We start from the raw sequence: 10,747 nt of genomic DNA, 5'->3' as shown, positions 1-10,747 counted from the left end.
CACCTGTTATAGGACAACGCTAAGCCCCACTTGGCTAGGATGACGTAGGACACCATACTACGCCTTTGATGGATAACACTATTGCATGTACATTGCATCGCCCACTTATATTCTCTTGCATTTCTTGGACAATCACCTAAAAGGACACCACATCCAATCCCTAGTAGAGGCGCAAAATGTAATGATACTTTCTTCGTTTCACGGCCCACGGAGTGCCTGGCCTTCCAGAACGTTTTCGGAAGATTGTCGATAATGATGGGTACTACTTTTGTTCTTTGGGGTATGTCTTAGGTGACATATTGATTGGTGGTGAAAAAGGGACAGAACTTTTTTCGTTACCTTTGTATAACGAGAACAAAGTAGCTACATTGTTATATGTTTCTTTTACTGAAGAGTGAATGTGTTTATATTGTTTTTTTATATTTAGCAAAATATAGAAATTGCATCTATCTATCTCCTCATTACAAGAGGAATTTTCTGAAGCTCTTTTGAAGTTCATTTATTTAAGAATGTAATATTTCAAACTTCAAATCTCTAATCCGAAATCTCGCAAATCTGCTCTATATTGGAGTATAATTTGAACCTCTTCCTTCGGCTTAGGATACATTTTAATCAAAGTAAATTGATAAAAAAATTCGGTTCGATGTATATGTTGAGTGCAACAATCTCTCCAGCGTAGTTCTCATCGCATCTACTAGACGTCACCCAATTTCCTTACAATTAATTTCTAGAACTAAGTGACGAATTTTCTGAATATTTAAACTCCCGTCTGTTTAGAATTTTAATGCACACACAACTCTCTGCCGGTATGTAACTTTAGTTAGAGGAGTAAGTTTCGTATGGAGTTGTTTTAATTGCTATGAAAAGCAATATTAATATATTATTATTATTATTATTATTATTATTATTATTATTATTATTATTATTAATAATAATAATAATAATAATAATAATAATAATAATAATAATAATAATAATAATAGTTATAAACATTCCTTAATAGTGTGATGTCGATGAGATTAGAGTATAGCCTTCAAATACCTCATAAAAAAAAGAACTCTGATAAAAAAAATAAAAGAGACTGTTAAGGACATTGAAACTCTCCGAAACTGGAGACTCTTCATTATGAATACGAATATTAATGTTTCAGAGTTTCTGAAACTGCTTCTAGTGAGAAAATTAGTTCCCTTTCTCTAATGATGAAATTTATTCTCCAAAGGGGATCATTTGTACATCCAAAGCTGCCTTTCTTTCCTTTATTTCCAAAGTGCCAAATTTAAGAATGCTTTTAACATGTAGGTGTGAAATTTGGTATGTAAAGGGTTTATTAAATATAAGGAAACATTGTTTACAATGTTCGTAAAATATAGACTTTTGAGGATGGAAAGTAATTTATATTTATAATATCAGACCTTTTTATGTTAAAGTTCTCAAGCTGGAAGTGTGAAAACTTAGTATATTAATTATGAATTAGCAGGAGGGGAATACGTTTCCGGAAATTTCTTTGAAAGGAGGAAAAGGTAAAACTCATGAAATATTCGATTTGTTTTCTCTTTATGTCGAATATTGAGATTTGCTTAAATTATAATTTAGCTCCGCGGTACACAATCTACTCATTAGGAAACAACATGTGATTAGGGGGTCTATGGATTTTTTTAAAATCCCTATTTGAAGGTGAAAATGAGAACAATTTCTTAAATTTTTAAATTGTCGTGTGTTATATTTATTACATTTTTCTGTAACCAGAAATGGTTCTTATTATTGATAGCATTTACTAACAATTTATTTTCTTTGAGAAAGACTTCCCTTAACGATAATAGTCACTTCAGATTTTGCTTAGGAGGGGCGGACAAAACTCTCTGATATATCTATATCTATCTATCTATATATGTATCTATCTCTCTCTCTCTCTCTCTCTCTCTCTCTCTCTCTCTCTCTCTCTCTATATATATATATATATATATATATATATATATATATATATATATATATGAGCGGCTCTGGGGGAACCGTGATATCACCATTCGATTTACCCAACGGTATTTTCTATTTGAGTTTTTTTAGTTCATTTACGCTCAATCGTTTTCGAGATATTTCCGTGGAAAGATTAATATGGGCCACCCTGTATATATTTATAATTTACTTGCACTCAAATGTAAATGCTCTTTTTCAGTAAAATGCAGTTTTCTCTTTTAAAAAACCCTTCTCTAGCCAGTATTTGATCCTATGTTATAAATACACATTAAAACACAGATCCATTACATTACTTACCAAAACACATGGCTACTAGTTTTTCTTCCGCTTGATATTGTTTCTGTTCTGTCTAATGTGTACTTTTACACAGGGTTTAATCTCATATCATGAAGCATGGACGTTTTTACTTTTATTCTCGTCTGTCGTAATATTTTATGGTGTTTCTAAACGTTACATGAGTATTTACTTCGAGTCAATGTGAGAGGAATAGGTCCTCCAGGAGACAGTATTTTTTGAATACAGAGATTGGAAGTTGAGAGCTAGTGTTTTCATGTATCTCCTCAACCTTTGTTTTACGTAATTATAAAAAGACAATGTTTCTTGCTTAAATAAATTATATTCAACTCTATCGTTCCTAATATGTGCGTTTACTTTTAACAGCTGATTATGTGACTATCTGCAAACGAAACGATCCAGACTTGAGCAATTGTGTGCGAAATTCAGCACAAGAGTTTTTGAGAAAGGCTAAAGATGGTTAGTATCAGAAGATAAATTAAGATTACATTTACCTATTTTGTTACCTTTGTGTTCGCTTATGTAAGTGATATACGCATGCAGTAGATAAATATAGATAATGAAGCTTTTCCTGATATAGTAAAATATAAAAACATATTAACTTAAACAAAGAGTTTCGAGTATGAACATGTTTAGGTTATTTTTAAGTTTCTCAAAGAAAATAAAGTAAGTATGCCTGATTCAATTAAAGGAATTCATCTACCTTATTCAATCAATAAAAATATTCTTTGACTCTGATTATTTCAAACGGCATTTTCCTTTGATATCTTATAATTACGTAATATATCACAATTAGAATCTTTGATTATTAAGTAGTATTAAAAAAATAGACATGCACTAGTTGCACATTTCGCTGACCACAGAACCTAAATGTTCAGTGTCTATTAAAATTAAGTATATTCATTTTTCGAAACTTTTCTCTGGAATGAAGTGAAAATTCGAAAATTTATTCACTAATGTATACACAAAATATGTTAATATTTACTGAAAGAAAATCAATTCTGTTATCTGTATTACATATAATATTTTTACACCCTAATGTCTTACGTTATCAGACAAAATATATCCAAAACTGTAATAACGTTCATTTTCAAAATATTCGAAAGTTATAAGTTTTTGGCTTAGAGCGTTTTCGCCGTTCTCGTGGGCGCTCTGTCGTCTTGGGAAGTGGTAATCTGATGTTCTGAGAGTCTGTACTGTTGGATTATTGTTTATGTTAGATTATCTTTCATATTTATTTCTTCTAGTGACTATCTGATTGTTTTTACAGTGGGGTTTTAAACTGTTTGTATGATTGGCCATTTTGACCGCTTATCTGTGCAATGATTGTACGGCTTCTAAAAACTTGTTCGGTCTTTTATCTATGTTCCTCATTACGTTGACCCTGGACTGCATTTATATCACTTTGTTGCAGAGCTTAAGATAAAAGATTTAATCAGAAATACTTGTTGCTCATCTCATTTAATAAATTCATAAAAGTTTAAAAAATCGCCCTTCCCAATTTCTTCTTATATATGTATCCAAAACGTTGAATGTAAACTACGGGAAGGGTATTGGATGCACAGGAATTGTGGTGGGTTGCATGCATTGCTTGTGAGGTGCATTGACTGGCTATGACTAACGTCTGTCTGGTCCTAATAACCTCCACACCTTTGATGCTGGGTCCATCAATGACCAGTGGTATAGAGACGAGTTTCTGCATGGTATGTGCGACTTTTTCATGGGTGCAGATGGCCCACAATTTTTGCTCATGAATGACAATGCCCGTCCGTATCGATCCGAACTTCTTTATGAATACGTAAAGAAGGAAAACTTCAACGTATCGAGTGTGCACAGCGATCTCATAACCTAAACAACATTGAACATTCTACCCTAAGAGCTCTCCAACAACTTGAAGTTGAGCGTGAAACGTTCTTGGCAGATATGCATGCTGTTCGATTCGACCATATCCCATATTAACATGTGTCTGATTCTCACAATGGTTTTGTGGTATGTAAATTTTGGTATCAAGTTCTGAGTTTGTGTTGTGATTTCTTTCTATCATTTTACTTTCCAATTTTCCATGTCCCTTTTTAGTATGGCCTTTACGTGTGATATGGTGGTATGGTGGCTCCCTTTAGTATGTATTTTTTACGTTCTTTGTGCCGTATGTACTCGAACAGTCACTATGTTTAAGTTTTGTACAATTTATATATATGGATTTGTAAATGAATGATGCTTTTTCAGTTTCAATATTGATGTCGGAAAGATTCTTCGTTATCTTGGTTTAAATATAATGTTATTGATGGAAATATCGTAGCTGTTATTTAAAAATGTAATTTAAAATACTAACCTTAGTGTATTATTACAAATTCTGTCGTTCACAACACCTGCGACAATTTCACATTCGGTTATAATATAAGATCCATTGCTTAGTATGAATAATCAAAGAAGGCTTCACTCGAAACAGGATATTATCATCTTTCCTTCTATGTTGCATAAATAATGTAAATTATCACATTAATATGTTATTAGCGCCGAACGAATAATTCTTCTGGGAACCTGAATGAAAAAAACTCATGCGACTCAAAACAGTATTTCCACACATACCTCGTGTAGAAAGAAGGAAAACATAACTTAATGAAGTAATATGATTGATTCTTGAATTAAGATTTATTAACAGTCAACAATGTGAGCATCGACGAAACTATCCACTAAGCGCAAAATTGTAATATTCAACACAATAGCAAGCAGAAACAAACAATAATATGAAACGCAAAGAATAAGTGTCTTATCAGTCCAAAGTTCGTTCCTACATGCACGAGTCGAAATAAGTATATATTTCTCAAACATTCGAGGAGATATCATCGTTGTATATTGATGTTTATCGTAGTCATAACGCACGGAGGTTATTTGAGACATGAAAATAAAATGAATTATATTTCAAGGAACTGTAATACGTTCAAATGCTAATACGTTCTTACCACAAATTGTTCTCATTACCATTTTTACCAAGCGCATGCGCTAGGAATTTCCGTTTGAATTCTCCTTAACCGCATAATCTATTTCCATGGCCAACTCCTTATTTAGTCTCCATAATCAACCTCATTCAAACACAACAGGAACATGAACACAATAACGTAGAGAATAATTAAAATCGATCATGTTCTTGACTGTAATTCATTGTAACTCATGACAGATTGCTCCTAAAGATCCAATGGAAAACTTCTAAGATCTCTATGTTTTTGTCATCTGCAGCTAATGGACCAGGGATAAGAGCGCGAAAGGAAATATTATAAAAATAACGAAGCAATACAAACTTCAATTCGGCTCTTATAAAAAATATTGACACGTTTGTTTACAATTCGAGAAATTAGACGACAAAAAAATCGAAAATTTCCTAGTTGATATTTAATGATTTGATGTATAAGCTCTAAAGCTTGTTTCAAAAAATCTCATTAAGTCATTCGTACATCTATTTTTATTTCCGTTTGTGTTCACGTAAATTTCAAGAATAAATTTAATACCCTAGGTACCAACGTCGTTACAAAGATGATATATTTGTTCATCATTTTCATCCTAATCATCTTCATAGGTATATTGCCATTACTGAAAGGTCTTTTGCCACAATTGAGAAGATGCAACCCTTCACGGTCCCCAGCTAACCTTTTCGTCTTTACGTATGAGCTTTCTGCTTTTATATCGTCAATTAACTGTAGAATCGTTCGTCTTTTCCCTCTCTTTCCTGCCACCATACCCTGTAGCACGTCTCTCATGATGCAATCTCCCAACCGGTATTTCTTCCTCTTGTCAATAATATGTAGAGTTACTCATTCCTGTCTCACAATTTCTTACACTTTGAAATATTATATGTTTTCATTTATTTCTATATAAGGGTAAATTTTTAAAAACTTTTGTGAATAGTAGTTTATAATATATGAACTAACTTTCTAATAATTTATAATGTATAAAAAGTAAACCAAAATTTCAATAAGTATTGACGTAGAATTTACTTCAATATATTATGGTTCATTCAACGTGGTAGAACAACAGAGTGTTATTAAAGCTGTGTATGCTGTGTATGCTTGTCAAATCAAGCACGTGAAGAATGTACGTGTATCACTTCATATAAAATGCTTAATACATCCTACTCAATAATTCTGTTATCCATAATTCACTTACTCTAACTGAATATCTATATCTAATAGCAAGATTTAGGATTTGGACATCCAGAGCTGTGAATTTCCGTGCTTACGAATTGGAAGCATATGCATTCTTCAACCATACAGAGCAGATTCTTGAAACCACAGAGTGTGTTTCAACATGGTTTTAGCAGATTGTTAACCTAGAACTTGTGTTAGGCGAAATTCGTCAACAGCAAAGCTATTAAGACAAAAATTTATGGCTTATCATACCCACTTATCAGATACGCCTTTACTCTCATAAGTTTGCTAAAATATGCATAAAACTATCATACAGAATCTCGAAAATTGTTGCATTTATCTGAACAGCATAATAAGAAGTGGGCAGCCTTAAATGATGTAATATCTCACTAAAGTGTTAAATATCTAGTCTGCAAAAAAAGTCACTTAACTTTTTGAGCCAAAATCATAAACCAGTATTTAAATTTTTGAATGCCAATATAAAAGAGATATTAATTCAACATAAGATATCGAAATTCAAGTTTCACTGCTGGATAGATTCAATTTTGGATTAAGCCACTTAGCATCTATGTGGTCCAGTTTTAGAAGACAAATCAAATGATATTTTAATCCCTTACATAAAATGTGAACTGAATTTATTCTTTCAATAGAAGAACACATTTAATGTTAAATTTTAAATAAATTGTGATAGAAAATATTGATACTAATCAATGGCTCTACTCCTAACAAAATGTTCGGGTAAAATAGTATACAAACTTTCAACATTCAAACCAATTTATATCTGGGCATTTATTATATAATTAACACATAGCTACATTCATAAGCCTCTTTGATTATTATTATTATTTTAACATTATAGTTTATATCTGAAATACAGATTTGAGTGCACGTGTAGAAGTTTAAATTTCTTTCTATATTTTTCGGGAATCACGGAGTTTGAGTTTTCTCCAATAGAACCACTGGAGTCTCCTGAAGTAGAAGCTAAGGCAGGATCAGGGAGCCTAGGAGTGCGTTTTCTCAATACAAACGTTAAAGCTTACGGCTTTTCAGAATTGGAAGTGGAGTCAGTCAAGTTCTTATCATAGTATATACATTTCTAAACTTCATAGTAATAAACAATCTGAAGTACAAGAAGAGATTTTGTTTCTAACTGAAAATGGGTTTGTTTACTGATTTTAATAGGGAGATAGTATATAGACTTAGATCAATGATCGTAAAAGCTTAACAATTTCTCTTTATTGCAGTATTTTCACTTGAAACAAAATCGTCTTTCCTAACTAGGTAAACTTCTCATAGGCTCTTTATTACAATGGGCATCTTTCAAATTCCAAGCTAGTAGTCTCATTCAGTAAAATGACATCATATTAGACCAAAGTATTCCATTGAAGAAATTGGCTTGATTGAATAATATTAAAATACTGCCTCACGTTACACTCAATTTCAAATGGATTTATAGTGTGCAATATGTGATAAGGTACCTTGTATGTTTCGAAATATACTTGTATGTTCATAAAGAAATATTACAAGAATCGCCCAATAACTTTTGCATAGATGCTTTTAATATTGTTATTAATTTCAATTTGAAAATTAAAATTTTAAATAAACATAGGTAAATCCACTGGTTATGACACCTTGTTACAAAATGTGGCCATTCTTACTGTGACGTATCTCATCCAATGATCTTTCCATGCCTTATATGCACTTTTGTAAAATTCAGGTTACTTAATTTACACCATTGCTTCACACAAGAAATGATGGCCTTGTCGCTGTGGAATGGTTTTCCTCACATTCGCGGCTTTTGTTGACCTAACAGGAATAAATCCCAAATATCTTAGACCTGTTTACAAGTCAGCTAAAGGACGACTTTCCATTATTTTCTGCTGCTTTATCCTGGCTGTGAGAAGCTTGGAATTGTCATTTAAAAAGGTGGATCAACTTACCTTGCTGCTCCGGTCTCGTGGTCTAGAGAGCACTTTATAACTTATCCAGTGACAAACAGTAATGTTCCATGTTAACTATGAAGCAATATTCCCAAACGTGTTTGAAAAATAAATCATCACTTGTCAGAAAAATGATGCTATAATTGTCTGATATAATCAAGAAAGTCTAGGTTTTATAAACCCGCTGCCAGCAACCTTGGATACTCGCGTACGAGGGAAGACAAAAAAAACCGGACTCTCGTTCTTAAAATATAATTTATTACATTTTTTTTTAACAAAATTCTTTCAGTCTCCTTCAAAGTACTCTCCATTAAATCGATTCATTTCTCCCATCTTCTTTCCCACGGTTTGAAGTACCTCTGGAACTCTAAAACTTTTATATCGTCCAGTGCGCTCTGCGAAGTTCTTTTTACAACCTCTACACCATCAAAACATTTTTCTTTTAGATTTTGTTTAATTCTCGAAAAATGTAAAGTTGGTCAAAAAGTTTGGATCACTTTCAATCTGATTTTTCCATTCCTGGCTTAAATTCAGACGATTGATTTGATCCTGTGTGAGCAGGCGAGAAAGAAACTTAGCAGCAACATGTTTCATTTGCAAAACCTCACTCTGGCACGAGCTCCAACTCACTCCTGCCTATTTTGAAATGTCATCAATCATGAACCGACGATCCCTGCTGATTCTGGGGCAAATTTGTTCGATGTTTTCGTCGTTTCGAAATGATGAAGAGCGCCCAGAACGAGCATAATTTTCAACACACATCTCAACACAGTTAAAGCGCCTAAACTACTCAAAAAAGTATGTGCTGTTCATAGTATCCTTCTTGAAAGTCTTTTGAAACATTTGGTAAGTTTTCGTTTCCAATTTTCCCAGTAGGAAACACACTCCTTGTTACTGTGAATCTACCACAACGATTTCGAAGGTGGCAAATGAGAACAGTTGAGAAAAACTATAATACGATCAAAGGTTAACCTCCTATTCAGACGCCGCTTAGTCAACCGATCTGGGAAGGTCTCTACTAGATCCACCTAGTAGGAGAACTCTCTGCTACACCTAGGAAAGGCAGCGTTCTTTCAATATTGTTTCTTTTGGGCCCCCCCTCGTATGATCCCCATTAATCGCAAGCAATTTCCTAAGAATTGATCTGACTAATTCAGAACCGGTTTTAAAAGGAATTCCATTGCTGATTATTGTCGGTTCCTGACAGGTACTTCAATGTCCTTTATGGTTTACTTCGGTACAATAGGAAAAAGCAGTTATTACGATTTTGAATCCAATGAATTAAAATATGTTCAGCTTAATTTTCATCATCATATGTTAGTTTAGTCCATTGAAGTCTCTTTGAGCACCTTTCACATTCGCTGAGACATTAACTACAATGCCTGTAATTTGCTACTTGCAAACTCTGTGAAGAGAATAATCAACATTTTATTAGAGCACAAGGTACTGAATAGTGAATAGTAGTTTCATATCTACTCTCGGTAGCACAAAATTTTATTAACTAAAGGCACTCCATTATATGAGAATATTATATGAGATGCACAGGGAAGGAAGCGCCAGCGATTGCTGATGAGTTTAAATTGCTGCTTAGTAAATTATGATCTCAGAATGAATACACTGCCTGTTGTAACTTCACGTAACCACGCTTCTACATTAGGTCATTTTCTTTCTCAAGATTGTGTAAATGTGTTTGTAAGGCCGGATCAGTTGTAATGTTTTTAAGGCTATCTTTTGCAAAAAGTTTTTCTTTAACCCTGTGATAAATAATTTATTTTCTGTTCTTTAGTGGCTAGAGGCAAAACTTGCCGAATACCTCTCAGTTTCGTAAGCCAATACGCATCTATTGGCTCATTTTCGCCCTACTGGACCTGAAAAATTTCAAATTCCGCCCAATATGCCGGTAAATTTCGTCTACTCAAGTCAAGTAATTTATCCTTTAATTGTTCGTAATTATGTGCATCTAATTGGCTCTGTTCCTTTAAGAGCAGTACTAAATCAAGTGTAATGTCCTGTAAATACACTGGTAACAGTTCTTTCTTTTTCTCAGCATTCCAAGAATGCAATAACACTAGATGATCGAAAGGCATAAAGAATCTACCGGGATCCTCCGTAATGTGTCCCGAATATTTAGTGAGTTGTTGTATACTAAAAGAAGGGCGCGAATACTGTTCCATATTTACACTGTCCTCCGGAAAAGTGTTCTTTCCTGATCTAGTATGAGGCATGCACTAAGTAAAGTCCGAGTTACTAATTTCACTAATTGTACACTTAAGAGAAGCACAAACCTTAAAAAAATAGTTTACATTCAAGTTAATAAAAATATTTTCCGGTAGGGGAATATTCAGATCAATGCTGAGACGGTCAAAGCCTCTACCATGTAAAACTTTGTACCAAATA

This window comes from Thermobia domestica, chromosome 8 (genome assembly GCF_964235325.1).
Source record: "Thermobia domestica chromosome 8, izTheDome1.hap1.1, whole genome shotgun sequence".
Lineage (NCBI taxonomy): Eukaryota > Metazoa > Arthropoda > Insecta > Zygentoma > Lepismatidae > Thermobia > Thermobia domestica.
Note: the sequence above shows the minus strand (reverse complement) of the source record.